This window comes from Scyliorhinus torazame, chromosome 1, assembly GCF_047496885.1.
Source record: "Scyliorhinus torazame isolate Kashiwa2021f chromosome 1, sScyTor2.1, whole genome shotgun sequence".
NCBI classification, from domain to species: Eukaryota; Metazoa; Chordata; class Chondrichthyes; order Carcharhiniformes; family Scyliorhinidae; genus Scyliorhinus; species Scyliorhinus torazame.
This window is the reverse complement of record NC_092707.1, coordinates 353,658,882-353,684,536: the sequence shown is the minus strand read 5'-3', so window position 1 is coordinate 353,684,536 and position 25,655 is coordinate 353,658,882. Positions and strand designations below refer to the sequence as shown.

Sequence of the window (25,655 nt, the reverse complement as noted above, 5' to 3'; positions counted from 1 at the left end):
TCTGGCTGTTTGCAATTCACTGTTGCTTAAGGAAGGTCACTAAGGCCTCAAGGTGAGTGGACGGTGGAATGAGTAGGCTTGCAGCCAAAGGGTGGGAGGGGTTAAGAAGAAGCCGACTCGGGGGCGGGATGAGGCTCACTCAGGGGCAGGACAAGGATGACTGGGGGGCATGGAGATAGAATGTGTGTTTTAGTGCGGGTGCTTTTGTGTGTTTTTGTATGTTTGTGTGTGTGAGAGAAGCAAGTGTGTGCGTGTGAGAGAGAGGTGAGTGTGTGAGAGAGGTGAAAGTGTGTGTGTTATAGAGAGAAGTAAATGTGTGTGTGTGATTGCACGAAGGTCTGTGTGTGTGTGTCTGTATGTATGTGTCTGTATGTGTCTATGTGTGTGAGTTTGTGTATGTCTGTGTGTGTTTGAGACTGTGGGTGTGCAAGTCTGTATTTATGTGTCTATGTGTGAGTGTGTGTGTGTGTGTGTCTGTATGTGTGTGTCTGTGTGTGCATCTGTGTGTGTGTCTGAATGTGTCTGTGTGTGTCTGTGTGATGTGTCTGTGTGTGTGTCTCTCTGTCTGTGTGTGTCTGTGTGGTGTGTCTGTCTGTGTGTGAGTTCGTGTCTCTGTGTGTCTGAATATGTCTGTGTGTGTGTGTGTTTGTGAGATTGTGTGTGTGTGTGTCTGTCTGTGTATGTATGTGGTGTGTGTGTGTCTGTCTGTGTGTGTGTGTGTCTGTGTGTGTATGTGGTGTGTCTGTTTGTGTGCCTGTGTTTGAGTGTGTAAGTATCTGTGTTTGTGTGTCTATGTGTGTTTGTATGTGTGCGTGTGAGTATCTGTGTGTCTGTATGTGTGCATGTCTGTGTCTGCCTGTGTGCCTGCTCATGTGTGTGTGTGTGTCTGTGCTGGTATGTCTGTGTGTGTGTCTGTCTGAGTGTGTGTGTCTAAATGTGTGTGTATGTGAGTGTGTGTGTCTCTCTCAGTGTGTGTGTGTCTGTCTGAGTGTGTGTGTGTGTGTGCTGTGTGTGTGTGTGTGTCTGTCTCAGTGTGTGTCTGTATGCGAGTGTGTGTCGGTGTGTGTGGGATATGAGAATCCAGCTCTCCACCAACACCTCTAATATTGAGCAGATTTGGGAGCCAAAGGAGCAGCATTGCGCCTTCCATTAAAAATGACAGAAAGAAGGTAGACCTTAAGTACTTGTTGAATAAGATAATGTTTTAATGATAATAAATGTATATATAAGGCAATTGAAAATACTTTCATAAATTTATTTTTACATGTTTGTACCTATTGTGCAAAAACAATCAATTTTTTGTGGTTTAACTGTTCAACATGTTCCTTCGGCGTTCCGTCAGTACTCTTAGGAGGTCAATATGTTTCGTGGCTGGAAAAGTTTGGAAAACCCTGACCTCAGTTAATATAAAAACAGAAAAACAGAAAACTCAGCAAGTCCGACAGCATTTGTGGAGGTAGAAAAACAGAGTTCACCTTCTGAGTTCAATGTGATTTCATCAGAACCAAGGAAGAGTTATACTCAGCTCAAAACACTGGGCAGAATTTTCCAGTTTTTTGACTGTCATCTCAGGTGGGGAAAGCGCTGTGTAGCCCATTGGTCCCACTGTGGCTTTTCCTGCGTGATTTTTTTCACGCTTGGTCGAAATAAATCCTGGAGGTGGGTCCCACGATGTCACGCTGGTGGGTGGCGACCCGATCTAAACAAAATAAAAAGATGAACAAGGATCTGCCCCCGCCTCCGCACCACACACGAGAACACTCCATCCCCACCTCCCATGCACAGACCCTTCCAAAGAATCCTTACCCCTACAGACATGGGGAAGCCCCCCCATATGCACAGGACACCCCGCCAGAGAATGCACCCCCCCCCTCCCCCGGCCACGGACCACCCCATCAGAAGCCCCCCTCCCAGACACTGTCCCATTGACCTGCCCACTGAGACTGCCAGCGTACTGCCCAGGCATGAACTTCTCCCCCTGCTTGCTGTACTTACCTGTGCATCCCTGGCCGGTTCTCTTTGATAGATCCCCATTTGTCAATGTCCCCACCAATGTGAAGCATCGTGTAACAGCCCAGGCTGGGCAGCAGCAGCCTGGGCTGGCTGGTTGGCTGACAGGCTATGGCAAGGGGGGAAGATGAATCCTGAGAGAGAATAGCAGGTTTGTGCTCTTGTATGGACCCACTACCATTTGCCCTGGGGCAGTGCCTCAGCAATTCTAGTGATTTGTTGGAACACAGATTGCTGTACGGCTGGAAGACCCTGTAATCCCTTGGAATACTAGTATCTGCAGCCATGATGAACAATCTGAGCTTGCATGAGGGCATATGAGCTTCCACTGCGGAACCACAACATTGAATGGCTCTCCCTTTGCTGCAACCAAAGTCGGGATGTTAGTTATACATTGCATCATGGATGAGACCACAAGTGTGTCAATGGAGTTAGTCACCACTTCTATGTTGGATAGGATTGGCTCCAAACTCTGAAATGTCCTGTGCAAAGTTGGTGTTGAACAGTCCCTTGCTCCATAATATTGCACACAAGTTTTCTGTCAATTCATCAAGCACCTTATCAGCCTTCTTCTATAGCACACATTATTAACAAGCTCATCTGAGCGCTCTGTCACAGGGCTCATGTGAAATCTTGCCTTTTGGTGAGCTGACACCTTGTACCCTATAGCCTGGTGCCCAGTAAGAAGTTTTACAACACCAGGTTAAAGTCCAACAGGTTTGTTTCAAATCACTAGCTTTTGGAGCACTGCTCCTTTCTCAGGTGAAGCTAATGATTCGAAACAAACCTGTTGGACTTTAACCTGATGTTGTAAGGCTTTTGACTGCTCACCCCAGTCTAACGCTGGCATCTCCACATCCTGGTGCCTCGTGTTTCACCAAGTCCAAATCCCACCTCTATGCAAGTGTCTACATGCGATGTGAGGATCTGAGCTGAGGCAGCGAATGTGAAATTGAATGACAGCGGCCGGAATTCCCCGGCCGTTCACGGGATTCTCTGGTCCTGCCAGTAGTGCACCCCCGCCTGCGGGTTTCTCGACAGCGAGGGGTGGCTTCAATGAGCATTCCCTGTGATAGGTGCGGGAGCCGAGAATCCCACCGCCAGCGAATGGCATGTCGCCTCACGCTCAGTGTTTCTTCATCATCAATATCATGTTACCCTTTCACCATTGCCTACCGAGGTGACAGTCCTTGGGTATCTACAAGATCAAAAGCACAAAGGGGTTAATAATGAGTTGAGAGGTGGGTGGAAAGTATGAGATCCACACTAACACCATCTGCAGCTTGTAAATCAGAAGGCATTGCGGATGAGGGGGTGGTGGGACTGGGGAAGGAGGGTTACATATGTGGATAGCAACTTCTTTGATGATTTCAGCCCCGCTACTGACCATGGTTTCAATAAGGGCTGCTCTAATGATGTCAAACACTTACAGATGTGTCTATCTTCTACCGGTTAGCTGCTTGCTGCCTTTGGCTGTATGCAACCATGTTGTGCAAGAGAGAGGGAAGTGTGTCAGTGAGTGTGGTGCAACGTGTTTGGGTCATGTGTCATGGGTCATGGTTGAATAGCTGGCAGAGAGCAGAGGTTGTGAGATGTGAGACTTGCAGTAGTGCTAACCATGCAAGCGTGATGTGGAGCTATGAGTGTTAGTTAAGAGTCCTGTTTGATAGAAGCTGTTGGGACATGAATGATGAGGGTTAGTACATTGGGCCGTGTGTGAGACTAATGGTACAGTTGGTAGAGAATTGATTTCAAGGTGAATTCATTGTTCTTGTCGACTTGTGTGTAGTGATTGAACCTTTTACCGCACTGCATCCAGTGGGACTTGACTCCTGGCATTGACCACCATGGTTAACTGCTCTCGCGGCCTTCTGAGAGTTTGCCTGGAGTGCCTTATTGATTCCTGTGGGTAGAACAATTCTCTCACCCTTTGAACCTCCTCCACCAAGGCCTCCAGTGCAACATCTGGGAACTTGGGAGGCTGCTCTCTATCCCATATTGTGCCATTATTCAGTCTTCTTGTGCGTGAGAGTGACTTGTAAAATGACTTCCACCACCTGCTCCAGCCACAGTTCGCCTCCTCATCAAAGAGGCCCATGCTTTAAATAATGCAACTCAGCTTTAAATCAGGAGCTTTCCTGGATCACAGCTCACTATTCTGGCTTGCAACTTCTGTGAGGCTGTATGTGAGATCAAATCATGTGATATTTTATCACTTACTGTGATGATGTACACAGTTAGCATGTCCCTGAGACAGGAAATGGTTGTAAACCGTTTAAAATCAAACCTTACATCAACTGCTGAACCAAAAAGATGGTTGCTACAGGTCATTTGACTCACAGGATTGGCCACAGCTTCTGGAAATTTCCAAACATCAGTTACAGGACAAAAAAGTACCCTCATCAGTGTAGAATCTCACATCTCTGTTTGTGAGGACATTACAAATAAATGAAACTGGAGAGTACGGGTGGGATTCTCCGACCCTCCTCGCGGAAATCGCGCTGGGGGCGGAGAATTGCCCAAAATAGGCCCCCACGCCGGTATGCAATTTCCCGACGACCAGAGAATCGCCGCCATTCGCGCGTGAGAGATTTACGCGGCGCTGGTCGGGGGCCATTGGAAGAGGTCCCCCTGGCCATTCTCCACGCTCGACGGGCCGACTGCCCGCCAAGTCCCGCCCGCGTGGTTCTAATGTGGTTCCAGCTGGTGGGAACTCGGAGTGGGCGTTATGGTGGGGGGGGGGGGGGATTGGATACCGGGACGGGGGCCTCGACAACGAGCAGGCCTGGGATCAGGGGCCACTGGTCAGTGGGCCATCGTGATCCGGGAGCGACCTATCTTCCTCCGCGCGGGCCTGTTGTGTGGCTCCGCCATGATGGTGGTGCCTGCGCCGAGGTGTGCCGCCGCGCGCATGCGCGAACCCGCTTGCGGCTGCCGTGCTCATGCGTGGCTGCACGGTCTGTCCAGCGGGGCCCCGCCAGCAGCCAGAGCTGCGGAACGCATGCCGGAGGCCTGCTAGCCCCTTGGAGAACGGGGAATCACCCCGGACTTTCTAGGAAAAAGTCCGGAGTGTTTCTCGCCCTTTTTTCCGCTGGCCGTGGGGACTTAGTCGCCCAAAGGGAGAATCCCGCCCTACGTCTCTGCAGCCTAAACTAGAACAGCGGGAGAACTACTGAAACTTGTTATCCCTGCAAAGGTGCTGAGAGCCACCACTTATCTCATAAGGTGGACAATGGACTTGACTACAGGCACAGAAACTGTTCATTAACCTGCAATTACCTCATTATGAGCCATATCAAACAATCCAAGGTTGTGGCCTTTGGAACACTGTCTTCAGCACGGCAGCACTGTAGCACAGTGGGGGCGGCATGGTAGCACAGTGGTTAGCACAGTTGCTTCACAGCTCCAGGGTCCCAGGTTCGATTCCAACCTTGGCTGAGTGTCTGTGTGGTATTTGCATGTTCTCCCCATGTGTGCGTGGGTTTCCTCTGGGTGCTCTGGTTTCCTCCCACAGTCCAAAGATGTGCAGGTTAGGTGTATTGGCCGTTATAAATTGCCTTTAGTGTCCAAAAAGGTTAGGTGGGGTTATGGGGTTGCTAGGTGGAGGCGTGGGCTTAAGTATGGTGCTCATTCCATGGGCCGGTGCAGACTCGATGGGCTAAATGGCCTCCTTCGGCACTGTAAATTCTATGATTCTATGATTCTATGATTCAGTCAGGAACTCACCAGAACTGGAACTTCTCTGAGAAGGAAACCCTTCTAGACTTTGACTTTCTGGACTCTGGAAATCACGTGAACTGATACCCATTTCTGTGGTTCTTTTGCAGTTAAGTTATTTAGAGTTGTAAATCCCCTCTTCTCTTCCCCCCCTTACAGTATATTTGTGTGCGTGCGTGTGTGTGAGGTTGTGATCCTCTCCCCCTCCCAGGTTTGAATGTATGAATAAACTAACCTTCTGATTTAATCATTAAAAAAAAAGTTTGCTGCAAGTAACTTTAAAGATTGGAACTCAAAACTGAGGGTTTGGGAACACATGCCACTGCCTATTTTGAAACAATTTAAAAACACCACTGCTTACAGACAGATGGTGAGAGAATAAAATAATTCAGTATGCCTCTCTCTCCTGTCCGTAACACATTATATCGATTATAACACATCACATTCCAGGTGGGGCCAGTGGTTAGCTCACATACCGATGCTGAGAGGCCCAGAGAGGTCTGAGATCCCTCGTTCATTTTCATTGTGAGAGTTCTGCTCCTGTCTAAGTCTAGGTGGGAGAAAGATTTTAAGTTGAAGAAATCAGCATCAGGCCCCTCGCCCTGTCTTACTTATTGGGTGTTGTGTGTGGGGAGGTGTGGGCATGGAGGTTATTTCAGTCAGGTGTGGAAAACGCGGGGCACTGGAGGCCCGAAGTTTACTTGTCAGGGGCTGGAGGTGCATTCATTAAAAATGTAAACGTAATTTGCCTTCGCTGGCCACACCTCCTGTTCCTGTTGGGTTTGACTGGGTGGGAAACTATGAGGATTTTCTCCTGAAAACCTGCAATCCAGCCTGATTTAAAGATGGGCCCCGTTACCTTCAGGCAAGTGCCCTCTCAGAAGTGTCTGCAAAAACATCGGATTAGCACAGTTCACAGGAAGATAGGAGGAGTGAAGAGGGTCAGTGACATGGGGCATTTTAGCAGCCCACCTGCTGGGTTTTCACTAGAAGAGGCATTAAACTTTGCCTCAACAGGTCGGCAAGCAATTAACACAAATTCCATAACGCCAGCCCATAATTTGATTCAAAGCTGTATGCTTTACCTGTAAGACTTTTTAAACCTAAAGTTAACACTGGATGCTTACTTCATGCACGTTCTAGAAGTAATGCCAATTTCATAATTTCAAAAGTAAAACAATTGTCTGGAATTTCCAAAGGTTAATCCCTGGATCTCCATCTGTAACTTAAATAGACGATTCTAGGGCAGCACGGTGGCGCAGTGGTTAGCACGGCTGCCTCACAGCGCCGAGGTCCCAGGTTCGATCGCGGCTCTGGGTCACTGTCCATGTGAAGTTTGCACATTCTCTCCGTGTCTGCATGGGTTTCGCCCCCACAACCCAAAGATGTGCAGGGTAGGTGGATTGGCCACGCTAAATTGCCCCTTAATTGGGAAAAATGAATTAGGTACTCTAAATTTATATTTAAAAAAATAGAAAATTCTGGTAAACCTTGGTAAAAAAATAGTTTCTGCTGAAGTAACATTGGGACATTGGGAGAGGTCTAAACACATACAACCCTCTAGCTTTACATCGTACTACATTAACTGGATAACCTAGTTATTTGAATGGTGCCCTTAGGAAAATTAGATAGAGATCAACTCAGCGAAAGCATAAGAACAATTGTCGTTAAAATTAAAATTAAACCAAACAGTGAAATGTACCAGACAGGGTCTGGTAGTCAAATATTTGATTTTTGCTATGATGCATTGCTCCATTAAAGACTCTCCTGTGATTCTGAACCTGTCACTAACTGCTCTGCTTAACATTTCTTATTAGGAATCCATTTTTACACCAATAGCAACTCGTACTGATCTAATACCTTGAATAAGAAAGTAAAAATAACAGACACCGATAAGGAGTTCAGAATCGAGGAGGTATGCTTTGGGAAGGGTTTTGCAGGAGGATACAGCTGTTTGTGGAGGGGTTTAGGGTGACAATTCCAGAATGTAGACTGTCGATGAATGAAAAGGAGTATGTGTCCATTTTGAAAGCTAAAAACATCTTCAGTTGGAAATGGGCACCTTCACCACACGGACTGCAGCAGTAGAAGATGAAGGCTCACTTTACAACTTGTAGCAAACGGTGGTCCTGGAAGTAATGCTTGTATCCCAAGCATGAATGTAAAAAACACTGTAAAAATAAACTTTTACCGTTTTAGCTCAGCTCCTGGTGGACGCAAGTTACCAACACAAATTGCCCAAAGCTGAGAACTGCTCCGTCAGGTTAACAACATTGTAAACGTAGCAAGAATATTTGCAGAAGAAATCTTGGTGGCCTCATGCAAGCAACAGGCAGACTGTGAACGGGGCTGGAGATATCACATTGGAGCAGCATGGATGCTCCTAAATTTCCCTAGAGGAATTTTGCTGAGGTGACGCATGGGAGGGATTTACCCTGTACCTGACCTTGAAATGCTTTACATTGACACTGGGGTTTATTTTAACGTAACCCACATGACAGCAAAATGACAGGAGCGGATTGACTGTCCATCTTTCACCTTTGCTGGACTTTTAGGGGACGATTCTCTGATCGCGGGACTAAGTGCCCGCGCCGTCGTGAACGCCGTTGCATTTCACGACGGCGCGAACGGGTCCTCGCCGCAACCAATTCAGAGGCTGAAAAGGGGCCAGCAGCGGCGCCGCGAGAAACGCGGTGGGCGTTGCGCATGAACGGCGGCCCCATCGCGCGACACCACGATTGAAGCAGCGCTACATATAAGGAAGTGCGCGGATCGGCGCGCACACACCCCGGGCCCCGACATGGAAGAGCCCTGTCGTGCCGCTCCCGCTTCCGGGACAGCGACCTGGGGGCACTCCTGGAGGCAGTGGAGGAGAGCCGGGCCATCCTCTACCCCAGACACGGACACCGGCAGCCAAACAGCACTGTGAGGCGTGGATGGCGAGAGGTGGGGGCGGCAGTCTGCGCTGTGGAGCACATCCCCCGCACGGGAGACCAGTGCAGGAAGAAACTGCGTGACCTCACGAGGGCAGCGAGGGTAAGTACCCTCACACTCCCCCCGGGCAACGTCCCCCCCCCCCACTCCCCCCCCCCCGCCCCCCGCCCATGCCGGGGGTGGGGGGGGGGGCTGGGCCCAACATTGCACCCGGGACACCCCCCACCCCACCCAGTGGGAAGGTGCCATGCAGTAGGTCATAGTGTCCCCACCTTGTGATAATATTGCGTTCATGTGTGCGTCCTGCCGATATCCGCCTAACCCTGAAGTTCTTCTACTTCCCCGCCCCCCCTTCCCTCAAGGGCAAGACAGCTCACAATTACAGGGAGCGTGCAAGAACTGGAGGTGGATCACCTGAGCTGCACCCCTGACTGTCTATGAGCAAGGGGCACTGGACCTTGCCGGGGGAGCCGCCAGCCGGGAGGTAGCGCCGTGCCAGGTCGGAGGCGAAGCTCCAAGTGAGAATGCATTGCATCCATGCAGTCCCTCATCCCATCAGTACTCCCACACCCCCCTCACACCCCAACGCCTCACACTCCAAAACCCCCATAGTCCACACCCCAACGCCTGACTCTGCACCAACCCCACAGTCCACACCCTCACACCCCACCGCCAGACTCTGCACCAGCCCCACAGTCCACACCCTCACACCCCACCGCCTGACTCTGCACCAGCCCCACAGTCCACACCCTCACACCCCACCGCCTGACACTGCACCAGCCCCACAGTCCACACCCTCACACCCCACCGCCTGACACTGCACCACCCCACAGTCCACACCCTCACACCCCACTGCCTGACACTGCACCCTCCCCACAGTCCACACCCTCACATCCCACTGCCTGACACTGCACCCCCCCCACAGTTCACACCCTCACACCCCACTGCCTGACACTGCACCACCCCACAGTCCACACCCTCACACCCCACTGCCTGACACTGCACCAGCCCCACAGTCCACACCTTCACACCCCAACGCCAGACTCTGCACCAGCCCCACAGTCGACACCCTCACACCCCACCGCCTGACACTGCACCAGCCCCACAGTCCACACCCTCACACCCCACCGCCTGACTCTGCACCAGCCCCACAGTCCAGACCCTCACACCCCACTGCCTAACACTGCACCACCCCCACAGTCCACACCCTCACACCCCACCGCCTGACTCTGCACCAGCCCCACAGTCCAGACCCTCACACCCCACTGCCTGACACTGCACCAGCCCCACAGTCCACACCCTCACACCCCACCGCCTGACACTGCGCCAACCCCACAGTCCACACCCTCACACCCCACCGCCTGACCCTGCACCAGCCCCACAGTCCACACCCTCACACCCCACTGCCTGACACTGCACCAGCCCCACAGTCCACACCCTCACACCCCACCGCCTGAACCTGCACCAGCCCCACAGTCCACACACTCACACCCCACTGCCTGACACTGCACCAACCCGACAGTCCACACCCTCACACCCCACCGCCTGACCCTGCACCAGCCCCACAGTCCACACCCTCACACCCCACTGCCTGACACCGCACCAGCCCCACAGTCCACACCCTCACACCCCACTGCCTGACACTGCACCACCACACAGTCCACACCCTCACACCCCACCGCCTGACACTGCACCAGCCCCACAGTCCACACCCTCACACCCCACCGCCTGACACTGCACCACCCCCACAGTCCACACACACACACCCCACCGCCTGACACTGCACCACCCCCACAGTCCACACCCTCACACCCCACCGCCTGATACTGCACCACCCACACAGTCCACACCCTCACACCCCACTGCCTGACACTGCACCACCCCCACAGTCCACACCCTCACACCCCACCGCCTGACACTGCACCAGCCCCACAGTCCACACCCTCACACCCCACTGCCTGACACTGCACCAGCCCCACAGTCCACACCCTCACACCCCACTGCCTGACTCTGCACCAGCCCCACAGTCCACACCCTCACACCCCACCGCCTGACACTGCACCAGCCCCACAGTCCACACCCTCACACCCCACCGCCTGACTCTGCACCAGCCCCACAGTCCACACCCTCACACCCAACTGCCTGACACTGCACCACCCCACAGTTCACACCCTCACACCCCACCGCCTGACTCTGCACCAGCCCCACAGTCCACACCCTCACACCCCACTGCCTGACACTGCACCAGCCCCACAGTCCACACCCTCACACCCCACCGCCCGACACTGCACCACCCACACAGTCCACACCCTCACACCCCACTGCCTGACTCTGCACCACCTCCACAGTCCACACCCTCACACCCCACCTCCTGACACTGCACCAGCCCCACAGTCCACACCCTCACACCCCACCGCCTGACACTGCACCAGCCCCACAGTCCACACCCTCACACCCCACCGCCTGACACTGCACCAGCCCCACAGTCCACACCCTCACACCTCACCGCCTGACACTGCACCACCCCACAGCCCACACCCTCACACCCCACCGCCTGACACTGCACCACCACACAGTCCACACCCTCACACCCCACCGCCTGACACTGCACCACCCCACAGTCCACACCCTCACACCCCACTGCCTGACACTGCACCAGCCCCACAGTCCACACCCTCACACCCCACCGCCTGACACTGCACCAGCCCCACAGTCCACACCCTCACACCTCACCGCCTGACACTGCACCACCCCACAGTCCACACCCTCACACCCCACCGCCTGACACTGCACCACCCCACAGCCCACACCCTCACACCTCACTGCCTGACACTGCACCACCCCACAGCCCACACCCTCACACCTCACTGCCTGACACTGCATCACCCCACAGTCCACACCCTCACACCCCACCGCCTGACACTGCACCACCCCACAGTCCACACCCTCACACCCCACCGCCTGACACTGCACCACCCCACAGTCCACACCCTCACACCCCACCGCCTGACACTGCACCAGCCCCACAGTCCACACCCTCACACCTCACTGCCTGACACTGCATCACCCCACAGTCCACACCCTCACACCCCACCACCTGACACTGCACCAGCCCCACAGTCCACACCCTCACACCCCACCGCCTGACACTGCACCACCCCACAGTCCACACCCTCACACCTCACTGCCTGACACTGCATCACCCCACAGTCCACACCCTCACACCCCACCGCCTGACACTGCACCAGCCCCACAGTCCACACCCTCACACCTCACTGCCTGACACTGCATCACCCCACAGTCCACACCCTCACACCCCACCGCCTGACACTGCACCACCCCACAGTCCACACCCTCACACCCCACCGCCTGACACTGCACCACCCCACAGTCCACACCCTCACACCCCACCGCCTGACACTGCACCAGCCCCACAGTCCAAACCCTCACCATGCCCCCTCCACCCCCTCACATACGACCACGCGTGTCTATGAAATGTGCCTTACTGTGTTCTCCAGGGCCACACGAGCACCGCCATGGAACTGCCCGTTCACCCCGCCGCCATACAGCCTCAACCCTTCTGGCCACAGGGGCGCACGGGACAGAAGGCAAGGATCACGGGCAGGAGGGCCATCCTCTGAGGCCGGGCCATCGAGGCGTGACGCACAGAGGACAGACAGAGACGTCAGGACGGAGAGTAATGACTCTTATGATAGTGTGATGGATGAGGAGGGGACAGCGAGCCCGGACAGTGATGCACAGAGGACGTTGCGACATTCGAGGCACAGGGACACGGCACCTAGCATTGTCCGTGGTCTCAATGCACCGGGCCAAGGTTCCACACAGGAGACACCCGAGCTGGGAACAGACGAGGACCTAGCGGCCGCGGCACTGCTGTCACCCACACCCTCCAACATCGCAGATACACTCACTTCGGTTGGGCAAGTAAGTGATGAGGCTTCTGGTTCACAGACTGGTGCGCGCCACGCAGCCGAACCGGTACAGCAGGTGGAGCCAGGAGCAGCCGAGGGACTGGATGTTCGGAGGACAGGCCAGGCCCAGCACCCAGCTGCCACCCAGACAGTTCCCGGGTTCCTGGGCATTCCAGGCCCACCCACAGATCCGATACATTCGCTACTCCAGGGACCAGACGACGGGATGACGGCTGTCTTCCAGCAACTGCAGGGTCAGCTGGAGGAGTCCATCCGCGTCCACGAACAGGAAGTGGTGCCGGTCATGGCTGCCACCCAGGCCGATGGAGGCAATGGGGGCACGGTTTCGGCCATGGGTCAGGTTCTTCAGAGTTGGGGCTTAGTGTGCACGTGTCACCCGTGGCCCATGACAGGGCTGCCCTCTCACAGGCAGCCATGCTCCAGAGCCACATGGACATTGCCGCCGCGCTCCGGGGTCTGGCCCTGTCCCAGCAGGCCATGACCCTGTCCCAGCAGGCCATGACCCTGTCCCAGCAGGCCATGACCCTGTCCCAGCAGGCCATGGCTCAATCCCAGCAGGCCATGGCCCAGTCCCAGCAGGCCATGGCCCAGTCCCAGCAGGCCATGGCCCTGTCCCAGCAGGCCACCGCTGAGAGCATCGGCATTGTCCATGTGATGGACGACGTTGCCCAGACCCAGCGGGAGGTATGCAGTCCCTGACAGGGCTGTCGCACTCCCTCAGCTCCATCGCCGGGAACGTCCAGACCCTGGTCGATTCCACAGCGGGCCTCCAGGACTGGCAGCACCAGGTGTCGGTGGTGCAACGGGGCATGACTCCGCGCGCACCACCGTCCCTTAGAGAGGCCCAGTGGCCACCGGGCTCCCCGAGGGGGGAGGAGGTCCCGGTGCCTGTCCCAGTAACCACAGCAAGGGAGGGATCGGAACACTCGCACTCCCCCCGTCCTGTCCCTGGTGCATCTGGTGGGCAGCGGGCAGAGGAGGGTGGCAGCACGCCATCCAGCACACCAGCCGAGCAGCCTGGCCCATCCAGGCCGGGCCGCCCCTAGAGGCATGCGCCGACGGGGAGCCACGTCGAAGGGTAGGATTCTCAGCAGTCCACCTCCACTCCTGATGTACAGTGTGGGTAAACACCTACACATAATGGTAGGGCCCGTAAGGCCAAAACGTTAGCCACATAGTAAGTTGGCACGGGTGCAGGGCACGGATTAGTTGTCGGGGCTAGGGCTCAATGTCACAATTAAAGTTGCTGCACCAAACCTTCATGCGTCTGTCCTATTTCCGGTGCCTGGATGTGTGTGTGTGTGGGGCGTGGGGGGTGGGGGGGGGGGGGGGGGGGTGGTGGTTTGTGTGGCTGAGGGTGCACTGTGACGGTGGTGTTCGATGATCATCACAGGGTGAGGCCGGGATCCCCCCCCCTCCCATGATCATCACAGGGTGAGGCCGGGATCCCCCCCCCCCCCCCCCCCAACACCAAACACGCCGTCATCCGCAGTGCTTTGACGCCCACTGCCTCACATGGACATGTGATGGAGTGTCCGTGACGCATAGGGGGGACACCGAGGTGGGGGGTGTTCAGATCTGGCCATGAGTCAGACATCCAGTAGCGATCTGTAGCTCACAGCTCATCGCTGAGCGGGTTGTCATCATCCAACATGGCACTGTTCATACCCACTTACGGAAGTCGAGGTCCACCGACAGAATGAGGTGCCGCAGGTGTGGTGTTGCTTGACGGTGGTGCCGTGTGTGGTAGGGTTGTACAATGGTGTGGGAGGTGGGTGCTGGGTTGTGCACACGGGCAATGGTGCCGGTGCCCTTAACAATGATGCCCTCCCCCTAGTGTGCGAATCGTGCGGCGATCAACGCATCGCGTGCCCGCTGTCCCAAATGGTGGCGTTGTGCGGCCTCCCGGCCATATCCCGCGCCCCGATGGTGTCTGTGCCCCGCCGCCCTCCCATCCTCCCCCTCCTCCTCCTCCTCCTCCTCCTCATCCTCCAATTCAGAGTCGCTGCCCTCTTCGGGCTCACCTGATTGTTCCTCCTCCATCACATCGCTCCTCTGTTGGGTGATGTTGTGCAGCACGCAACAGGCAACGACGATCCTTCCGACCCTGTCGGGGTCATACTGCAGCGCAACCCCTGAGCAGTCCAGGCACCGGAACCTCATTTTCAGGAGGCCGAAGCACCTCTCCACTACACCCCTGGTTGCCGCATGGGCCTCATTGTAGCGGGTCTCCACGTTGGTCTGTGGCCTCTGTATGGGCGTCATCAGCCACGGCCACAACGGATCACCCCTGTCGCCCAGCAACCAGTCCCCCATCCGGGGTGGGTGAGCCTCGAAAATTGCGGGGATGTAGGACTGCGCCAATATAAAGGCATCATGCACGCTTCCTGGGTACTGGGTGCACACGTGCATTATTCTCATTCCCTGGTCGCACACCACCTGGACGTTCACGGAATATGTGCCCTTCCTGTTTAGGAAGATGTCCCTGTCCCGCGTTGGTGCACGCAAGTTGACGTGCACACCATCCACGACACCCTGTACCATCGTGATGCCGGCCACTGCGGCGGATTGCGATGCCCAGGCAGCCTCCGGGAAATTGATGTATCTTGCCCCGACTGCATAAAGGCCATCGGTGACTGCCCGGATGCACCGTTGCACTGAGGCCTGACTGGTACCGCAAAGATCCCCACTCGGTTACTGGAAGGAGCCGGTCGCAAAGAAATTCAGGGTGACCGTCACCTTCACCCTCACTGGGATTGTATAGCCCCCCCCCAGTTCCATGTGGTTCGAGGTGCGCCATCAGGTGGCATATATGGCCGACCGTCTCACGGCTCAGTCGGGGTCTCCTCTTGCATGCCACCTCCGTTAAGTCCTCGAAGGAAACGCGGTTCCTGTACACACGGTGACGCATGGGATGCCTCCGCCGCCTTGGCACGACCAGCTGCTCTTGCTCATCCCCTGGTGACCCATCAGGATCGGTTTTGTCGCCCTCTTCCTGGCCGATGACGTGGAGGTGACCCGCACCCTCCGCCTCCTCTTGTACTTGTTGGGCGTGATGGCCTGCAGCAGCAGCGGCTGGCAAGGGGCCATCCACTGCCACTCCCTCTGCAGCATCCTCCCTGAGCCGCCTCGCTCAGCCCCGACTGATGGCCATTTGCATGGCTGCCGCTGCCGCCACGGCGGCGGACATCGATGGCTGCTGCGAATACATCATCAACTTGAAGGGGGGGGGGTTTGGTTTGGGAGGGAGAGGCAACAACATTTGTTAGGAGGGCGCTTTGGCAGGTAGGCAGCCAGGGCCCTTTAGGTGAATGGGTGCCCAGGCAGCCTGGTCAATGTTCATTCAGGCACGCACCGTGCCAGCTGCCCACAGTATCCGTTTCCCGCACAGTTCAACCCGTCCCTCCTCATCACAGTGCCAGCGGACACAGCCCTTAAACATGCCCTCGATTTGGAGGGGTGTCCTCGTCACCTTCCTGCCACTGCACTCCAGCTGGGGGTCACGGTCCCGCGGGCAACCGTGGAGGTCCGCCACCCCCCCCAACCCAGCAGGATGGTGGCATCTTTTGCCCCGCCCCTCCTCCTTACCCCTTCTCAATCATTCACCCCCACCCCTTCTCCTACCCCATCCACCCTTCCCTGTACCCCTTTACACTACCCATCCTCCTTAGCCCTCACGTCACCCATCCCAAACCCCCCCTCCCCCCAACCACATCCACCTTTCCCCCCTCTTCCCCTAAACACATCCATCGTTCCCCCCTCCCCCAACCACATCCACTCTTCCCCACTCCCCCCAAACACATACACTCTTCCCCCCTCTCCCCCATATCCCCCCCAAAACGTTCACCCTTCCCCACTCCCCCCCAACCATGTCCACTCTTCCCCCCTCTCCCCACTCCCCCCTCTCCCCACTCCCCCCAACCACGACCACCCTTCCCCCCCAATGCCACCCCAACCCCCCCAGCCCATTCCCCCCCATGAGGGATCGCGGCAGACGCTTCCGACAGCCCCCCCCCACCCCACCCGCCATCACCGGCCGTGGACGCAACTTCCTGGTTGCTGGGATGTGCCTGCCTACTCACCTCCCTCTTCCGCTTCATCAGCCAGCACGACTGGCTGACAAATTTATTTACCGGGGTGAACGGCGACGGCGTGACCTGGGGTCATGCCGTCGGGACTTTGGCCCATCCGGGCCGCAGAATAGCGGGGGGCTGGGAGAATCGTCTCTACTGCCTGCTCGGCGGATTCTCCGGCATGCGCATCGCCGACCCCGGTGAAGCCGTTCTTGCCGGTTGGGAGAATGGCGGAACGGCGTCGGAACAGCAACGTTTGAAAAACTGGCGTGAGCATCGATTCTCCCAGGCGGCGCGGCATGAGAGAATCGCCCCCTTACTTTCCATTGACCCCACTGAGTGTCAAAAGTTTGGTAGGTGCATTAAATTTTAAACCCAAGGGCAGGCAGGGCAGGGGAGTCATTTTTTAAAATGTAGGATCTGCTGAGGAATGATATAGTTGTTTAAAATAACTCAAGTGGAAGTTACCTCAGAACTGAGAAAACACGCTAAGTAATCTGACTGGATAACCAGGCACTAATTGCTACTTGCCTAATTAGCAAATTCATTCGCTGACCCAGCTGCTAGTTCTTGGCATCATATTCACTCAATGCAGTCATCTGCTGCTCCGCCTGAAGAGCCCCTGAGTACAAACATTCTGTGACTAATGCTTGGACTGCCCTGTTGATCACGGGCCTCCACACAGAAGTTCACTTCATGCCATGGAGACCATAGATAAAAGTTTTCCGACATCTTTGTTTCCCGTCACAGTGACAACCATTCATATGCTAACACCATTTACACGCTGACAATGCAGGTATCACAGAAACAACATATTTAGCTGAAAAAAAACCTCCTGGAAATCATTCATTTAAATGGCATAACAGAGTTGCAGCAATGGCTGGAGAGGCTATATCAGATGTGCTTACTGCTAGGTGGGTCAAATGACTGATATGCTTCTTTAACAGTTCTGTGAAACAGCACAGTGGCCTATTTGTATAGGGCTGATCTGACGGTCGTGGTGATGTTAATAGCTGTAGTGTTCTTTCTATTCAGACTCCTAATATTGTCCTTGAGAACTTGCACATCAAAGATGCACAAAAGCTTCTTTCACTCTCGTCAAATCTCATAATGAAGTTGAACATGCAGTACGGACCAAATGCGAAACTGCGATTGATACAGAATCCGAAATAAAACCAGCAAATGTTGAAAATGTACAACCGGTTGATTGGCATCCGAAAGAGAACGATCAATTAATATTTCTGGAAGGAGCCGCGATGAGAAATGGTACAGTCGGACTCGAGAAACTCCTTCTGTAGAAAAACAGTGGAGCACTGGAGCTTTCATTATGCACGAGGCCCTTCACAACATTTCCCCCACTTTACTATACCAAAACAATTCTTTATGCTTTCTGTGGAATGTTTAACAAAAGCACTTTCATACTGCAGCGTGTCTGCACTTCCAACAGCAACAGGTCTCAGCTTTTTATACATCTTGAGAATAGGGACCGGAAATGTGGAAGACAAGTGCGTTTTTTTATTGCCCTTCTAACAGGGACAAGCAACACTCAGATGTACTAAAACACAAGGGACTTGCTTGGAGCTCGCAGGTTTTTCACTTGAATGCTGCTTTCCCAAGTCCACATACCAAACAAAAATGCCTTGAGAGCACCAGCTGGTGTGAAAAGTTTCTCCTTTCCATTGAGAGAGGTCCAAAGCTATTATACTCTCATTTTGGGGAAGCATGTCTTTCGGACTTCTCTTGACAGGAGTGTAATTTGTGGTATCCGTGCAGTCTCCAGCGTGAATATGTGATGCGATCCTTTCTCTCGCTCGTTCTCTTTTTCTTTTTCACACACATACACACACAGACACACACCCCAGAGCTTTCATCAAGCAGCACAATAGAAAGATAGTGCATTGCTCACTTTCCAGCATCGTTGCCTTTTTAAAAAGATTGTATGACAGATAATCGACCTGTTGGTTGTGAATTAAAAAGCTAAGAATACTAATGGTAACATTTGGAGTTTGCTGCAGTTTAAGGGCCCTCACCTGAAACACTGGGTTCAGTGTGGCTGCTAATGTCAAACGCTACAGGCTCGGACTTTTGTTTTCCGTTTTGAGTTTTTTTCCTTCTTCGCCCAATTTTTGTTGCTCTGATCTGGCTCTGCTGTCTTATCCAGGTGGTTGATCTTCACTCGTGTGCTATTCAGCCCCAGAGAAATGACATCACAATCAAACCAAATTTCGAAACACACACTCATGCACGTGCATGCACACATGCATGCACAGACACATTTTGGTATGGGTTGCTGAAAACAAACAGGCTAGGAACTATGGCTTGGGCCTATTCAAGCAACCCTGCTGTGAACAGCTAGTTCAATCTAGGAATCAATTTGTATATACAAATACATTATTTCCGTAACACTTCAGGTGTACACTTGAAAATAGCATTAAAGATTCAACCTGACCTCTACTTAACCTAACCATCAGTTCATGCTGATGATCAGCCTAACCTGAGGAAGGTCCCTCTAATTAACTCCAGTGGTCGCATTAAAATACATTTTTTAAATAAAAAGGTAAATCTGGGCAGTGGTTAGCATTGCTGCCTCACGGGGCCGAGGTCCCAGGTTCGATCCCGGCTCTGGGTCACTGTCCATGTGGAGTTTGCATATTCTCCCTGTGTTTGCGCGAGTTTCGTCCCCACAACCCAAAGATGTGCAGGGTAGGTGGATTGGCCACGCTAAATTGCCCCTTAATTGGAAAAAATGAATTGGATACTCTAAATTTATTTTTTAAAAGGTAAATGTAAACTTAAGCCTTTAATTGACTTGAGCAAATCACAAGAATTGCACAGTTTGTCCTCAAAGAGACACACTTTCAGGAGCAGCGTGATACATTTTGTATTACATGAGAGCATTGTCAGCTCAGGTTGGATATATTCCTGAAGGTTTGATTATCTGATATTTAACCATGTGACATTTGATCAGGTGTTTCAATCAAGTGACAATGACCACGTGACATTTGATCACATCACATTTGTCCATAGTTTTCCAACCTTGTTGCATTTACCTTTGTTGAGTGTCTCATTCAACATGAGCTGTTTGGGTTGGCAGCAGTGGCCAGGAGAGCATCGTGCACTTTGGAAGAATGCAGAAAATCCTCCTCCTTCCATACATAGCACCATGGGAGTTCTGTCAGCTTTATGTATTTTTTCTGCTGCTCCAGCTAGGAAATCCAGCAGGAGACCTGTGGCCCTGGCCTTTGCCATTGCTTTACGCCAACATTTCTATTGGACACACAGTAGTGCATGCCATATGTCAGTTGGTACTGTATGGTCTGGTGCACGCACTTTTTCATCATTACCATTTTATTGGCAATGTTGCTTCATTCAACAAGGAGGTCATTTATTATAAAGCATGCTAAGGTTTAGCCCCCACATCCTTCCCACCCCCACATCCTGCAAAATAGATCACCTAATGCATCCTTTGAAGCAGTTGGCAAGACTCACCCACTTCCAATCGGGAAACTTCCATATCAGCGAGGTCTGGTTTGAGCTTGGAGTCATGTAAAAAATGTATTAATTTGCAGGTGGTGGCCAACATTTACTTTTCTCACTCAATGGTAAATGGAACCTTAGGTGGGCGCGTGATTTCCTCCTTCATTAATTCCACTGGCTGTAAAGGGCCTACAAAAAGTAAATTTGAGTAATCTGAACGCAATTCTTAGTGCGTGTGGGCACTCACCTCAAAGCCACCTATAATTCATCACAGCGCCCACTGAATTGGTAGTGCCAATGGCTTGTGGGAAGATAACTAAATTCACACCAGTGCAGCAAAGGTTTCGCTTCAGAGGTTGGTTTTCAGGTCAATATTTGGGACAGAGTAAAAGTCGCTGTCATACTGGCGTGGAATCGTGGCCGCTTTAAGGGGGAGGTCTCCACGGATCATGTGCCTGGTTCGGGGCCAATCGCGCGGGAGCGTGTGTACCCTGGCCAATGGTGAATTTGCGGAGCCCTGGTAACAGGACCCTGGGCAGTGTGGACCAGGTTGCTGAAGTGTAAAGACTTGTTGTATCGTGTTCTGTGCCTTTTACCTAACTGCCTTTGACGTTCATCGATAAACCCCCATGTTTATTCCAGAGTATGTCTCGAGCCACCACATCAGCGACGAGGTAAAAGTTTTCGATCACAGCTGACAGTCGTTGTGAATCGACGGGGAAGGAAGGAATAGTTGAAAAAGTAGAGAAGCTCCAGCTAGAGTCCGAATAATTTAAACCATGAGTGGAAATGCCTATCATTGGCAAACTAGACCCACTTGACCAAGTGTTTGAGGACTGTAGTCAGTACAGCAAATGGCTTTATTCTTCTTTGTCACGAATGAGGTGCAGGCGAGGACAAGCAGAAGGTGATACTTCTGACAGTTTGCCGGCCCCAAACGTATAACTTGATTAGGAACGTCACATCTCCGGAGGCACCCAACTCGAAGACCTTTGACCAGATAGTGAAATTGGTTAAAGACCATTACAACCCAAGGCCCTCAAATATCCTCTAATGTTATAAGTTTAACTCTGCAGTGAGGGACCATCATTCACCTTCATAGCCAGGCTTCACCAGTTTGCTGAGCACTGTGAGCTTGGGACTGCACTCAGCGACATGCTGCATGACTGGCTGGTCTGTGGGATCCATATCCTTAATATCCAGAAGAATTCTGGTGGAGACCACAATTAGATTGGAAAAAGCGATTGAGGTAGCTCAGGCGAGGGTTTGCATTGAAAAATGCACCACTGAGCTTCAAATCATGGCTGAAAGAGAGATTAGCCAAGTGTGGGGCGGTACGGCCACGAGGTCTACGCCGGGATCAACAGATATAGCTCAGAGCCAGACGCTATCCTCAGCACAGGACTGGAACCCAAGGAGTGGGAAGGAATCGGGACGTCAAACCAAATCCGAGGTGGGCTGCAATCATTGTGAGGGCGACCATCCTCAGGAAACCTGCCATGTTCGGGGATTTGTGTACTTCCATTGCAACTGTAGGGGGCACATTCAAGCACGTTGCCGCGCGAGGCAAAGCACGCCCATGCAAAATGGAACAGCAGTAGCAGCAGTCCATAGCGCCACTGAACATAGTGAAGAAGAGCACTGAAGAAGAGCATGCAATGCATTGGTTGAATGCAATCCGATTGAATAAGATGCCTCCGATTGAAATAGTTTTGAGGGTAAATAATAGACCCCTTAAAATGGAAGTCGACACCGGGGCTTCGGTGACCATAGTGGGTGAGCAGACATCCCAATATCTTTGTGCATGTACACAGTCTTTAAGCTTGAAGAGTGCTACAGCAAAGCATACATTTTAAAGATCTTCATAACAGCCAACGCCTCAGTGGCCTACAGAGAGCAGGAGGCCAATCTGCCTTTGGTTGTCGTGGAAGGACATAAGCCCAGTCTGTTGGAAAAACACTGGTTACAGGAGATTAGACTCAACTGGCTGGAGATCTTCAAAATATCTGACAGCATTCTCCAAGGTGTCTTAAGAAATTACGAAGATGTCTTCCACAAAGAATTGGGCCGGATTAAGGGCATTAAAAACCAAGATATATGTCAATCCAAATTCGAAACTCAAGTTCTTTAGAGCCAGACCAGTGTCATTCGCATTGCATCAGAAGGTTGAAGCAGAGCTAAAGAGATTGGTGGAGCTGGGTTAAATCAAGCTGGTCCAGTTTTCAGAGTGGGCAGCGCCGATAGTCCCTGTCCGTAAACTTGATCGTTCGATAAGGATTTGTGGGGCCCATAAGATGACAATAAATCAAGCTGCCTAGGTTGATCATTATCCAATTTCCCCAATTGAAGACCTTAACGTCAAGCTGGTTGGGTGTTTCAGTCATGCCTACCTACAACCAGAGTTGGATGAGGAGTCTCAGAAGTTTGCTACAATCAACATCACAAAGACCTCTTCTAGTATACCAGACTGCCGTTCAGCATCACTTCAGCCTGCGCTATCTTCCAACGCATGGTGGAAAATCTCCTCCAGGGAATTCCCACGGTGATAGCTTACCATGATGACGTGCTAGTCACCGACACTACACCAGAAGAACGCATGGCCAGCTTAGAGGAAGTATGTAACGATTTTGTGATGCAAGGGTCTGCCTAAAATGTGAAAAATTTACTTTTCAGGCCTCAGAAGTAGGACTTTGCGTTGATACGACAGGCATTCACCCATTGAAAGAAAAGCTCAAGGCCATGTGAGATGTTCCTACACCCAAAAATGTTAGCGAGCTTAAGTCCTTCCTCGGTAGGGTCAATTAGTATGGAAAGTTCATTTGTAATCCAGCCACAACATTGGTACCATTACACCAGCTGTTCAGGAAGAATCAGCGGTGCCAATGGAGAGGGCCCCAAGAGGAAGCCTTCCGAGCGGTGAAGCAAGTATTACAGTCATCAAACCTCTTGGTGTATTTTGATCCATGTGACACGTCTGCCTACAGTATAGGGGCCATTTTATCCCACAAAATGGTAGATGGTTCGGAATGCCTTATCATCTTTGCCTCAAGGATCCTTTCTGAAGTAGGATGAAACTACACCCAGATTGAGAAGTGGGGCTGAGTGGTTATAGTTGGTGTGAAGAAATTCCACCAGAATGTGTACGGTTGATGGTTCGACATAGTGACTGAGCACAAGCCATTACTGGGCTTTTTAAGAGAAGCCCATACTGCCCTTAGCCATGTTAAGGGTACAGAGTTGGGCTCTGCCGTTGGCGGCTTATAACTATGCTGTCCAGCGCCAGCCTGTGACACGAATTGGCCCCTACCCAAAAACATTCCGCCATCACCAGTACCTCAGGAGCTAATTCTAGACCTAAACTTCATAGACACCCTGCCAGTGTCCGGGGGGCACATTCACAGCTGAACCCAAAGAGACCCTATTCTTTCAAAGGTCAGATGAATGATACAGTCTGGCTAGTGTTACTCAAAGCCTGGGTAGCTGAGGCCCTACTTCACTTGTCAAGACGAGTTGACATGCGAAGATGGCGTGATTCTGTGGTTATCATGGGTGTTTGCCCGCTTCAGGACAGGGGGCCCCTCCTTCAGGAGTTACAGAGCATGAATCCAGGGCAGACAAAGATGAAGATGCTGCCGCGCAGCTACGTCTGGTGGCTAGGCACAGACAAAGCCTTTGAAGAACTATTACAATAGTGCCACCCTTGCCAAGGGCAGCAATCTTTGCCACCTTCCGCCACTCTTAACCCCGGGAATGGCCAGGTGGCCCATGGAGCAGGGTCCACGTTGATTATGCAGGCCCGGACCTGGGCAAGATGTTTTTGGTGCTAGTAGATGCCCACTTGAAGCGGCTGTCAATTCAAGAGATGGGGACCACCATCTCAGTGGCCCCAGTAGATGCTTTGCGCCGAGTGTTTGCCATTCATGGGCTTCCCAAGTCAATTGTTTCAGACAATGGCACCCACTTCACTGGCGATGATTTCCAGTGTTTTGTGAGAGCAAATGGTATATGGCATACGAGGACAGCTCCCTACCACCCAGCGTCGATCGGTCTGGCTGAGAGGGCCATTCAAACTTTCAAGAATGCCATGAATAAGCAATCCGATAAATCACTTCACCAGCGGTTGGCTAATTTTTTGTTCCGATACAACTCAACCTCTCATTCAACCACAGGGGTCACACCAGCTGAGCTGCTCATGGGCTGTCGGTTGAGAACCCGATTGGATCTTGCATTTCCAAATTTTCCAGGGAGGGTGGAGGCACGTCAGGCCTCTCAGAAGAGACAGCGGTCAGAGCAGAGAGAGGACAGGTCGTTCCAGATGAGAGACCCGGTTTTGGTCCAATATTTTGCTGCTGGTTCTCCTTGGTTAGAAGGATGGGTTTTGGCCGAGTCAGGGCTGGTGTATTATGTAGTCAATGCGAATGGGAAGACGGACAAAAAGCACATTGACGGGGCAGCATGGTGGCGCAGTGGGTTAGCCCTGCTGCCTCACGGCGGCGAGGTCCCAGGTTCAATCCCGGCTCTGGGACACTGTCCGTGTGGAGTTTGCACATTCTGCCCGTGTTTGCGTGGGTTTCGCCCCGACAACCCAAAGATGTGCAGGGTAGGTGGATTGGCCAACACTAAATTGCCCCTTAATTGGAAAAAACTGAATTGGGTACTCTAAATTTATTTTTTTAAAAGCAAAAAAAAAGCACATTGACCATCTGAAGAGTCAAGGAGTGGCGAACCCTGACGTGGAGTCCAGTGAGCATCGTGAATACTTCTGTAACTCGGTCCATCCAAGGGGGAGACAGGGACTCCTGTGCCTGTTCAACCTGCTGTGTCTGTCGATGTTAGTGAGGCTAGTTTGCCTGTTGTCGAAGTGGGTCTTCCTGAGGTGGCATCGACTATGGACCACTGAATCACCCAAAAGAGTGCTGAGCCTGTGGTTGGGCTACAGAGGCCCGGGAGGAACCAGAGGACATGGGAGCAGGCACTCAGGTCAGTGTGGACCAGGGAGCTGATCTCTTGTATAGTGTTCTGTGCCTGTTATGTAACTGCCTTCGCCTTTCATCAATAAACCCCTTTGTTTATTACTGGAAGTCTCCAGTGTTTGTTTCAAGCCACCAGAACTGGTAACTCTGCAATTTGGATTTCGGCATATGAGAGCTCTTTCCATTTACTCTTTCAAATCTTTCAACTTTACAGCAAATAGATCTGAATTTTGGCTTACCAACTGGCTGGGAGTGGGGCATTCAGTAAAGTGTGGGGAATCCGGAAGTCAGGGTTCACCACAAGCTGTGGATTTTTAATGATTGGTTCCCCCACTTCAGCCTGATTGAAAGGCTTGGCTTCCAGTCACCTGGAGAGAAAATGGGTGAAAGCCACAGGACAAAGCTGGTTTCCCACAGCAGGATGGCCACAGGGTGGTGGGGGTGGGCAGGGGGTGGGCATCTCAGTTAGGATAGGAAGGAAGGTCAATCTGGGGAGGGCGGGGTGTTGATCAAGGGAG

The 25,655-nt window shown here is 52.6% G+C and overlaps 1 long non-coding RNA gene across 1 annotated transcript in view; it reads right to left on the bottom strand.

Annotated features, from left to right (window-relative positions):
* Positions 1-1,229: 1,229 nt before the first annotated feature.
* Positions 1,230-25,655, bottom strand: part of LOC140407855 (uncharacterized) — a 117,040-nt gene continuing 92,614 nt past the window's right edge. The window contains exon 3 of the long non-coding RNA XR_011939868.1: positions 1,230-1,699. This is a non-coding gene — a long non-coding RNA (uncharacterized lncRNA). The remainder of the gene's footprint in view (positions 1,700-25,655) is intronic.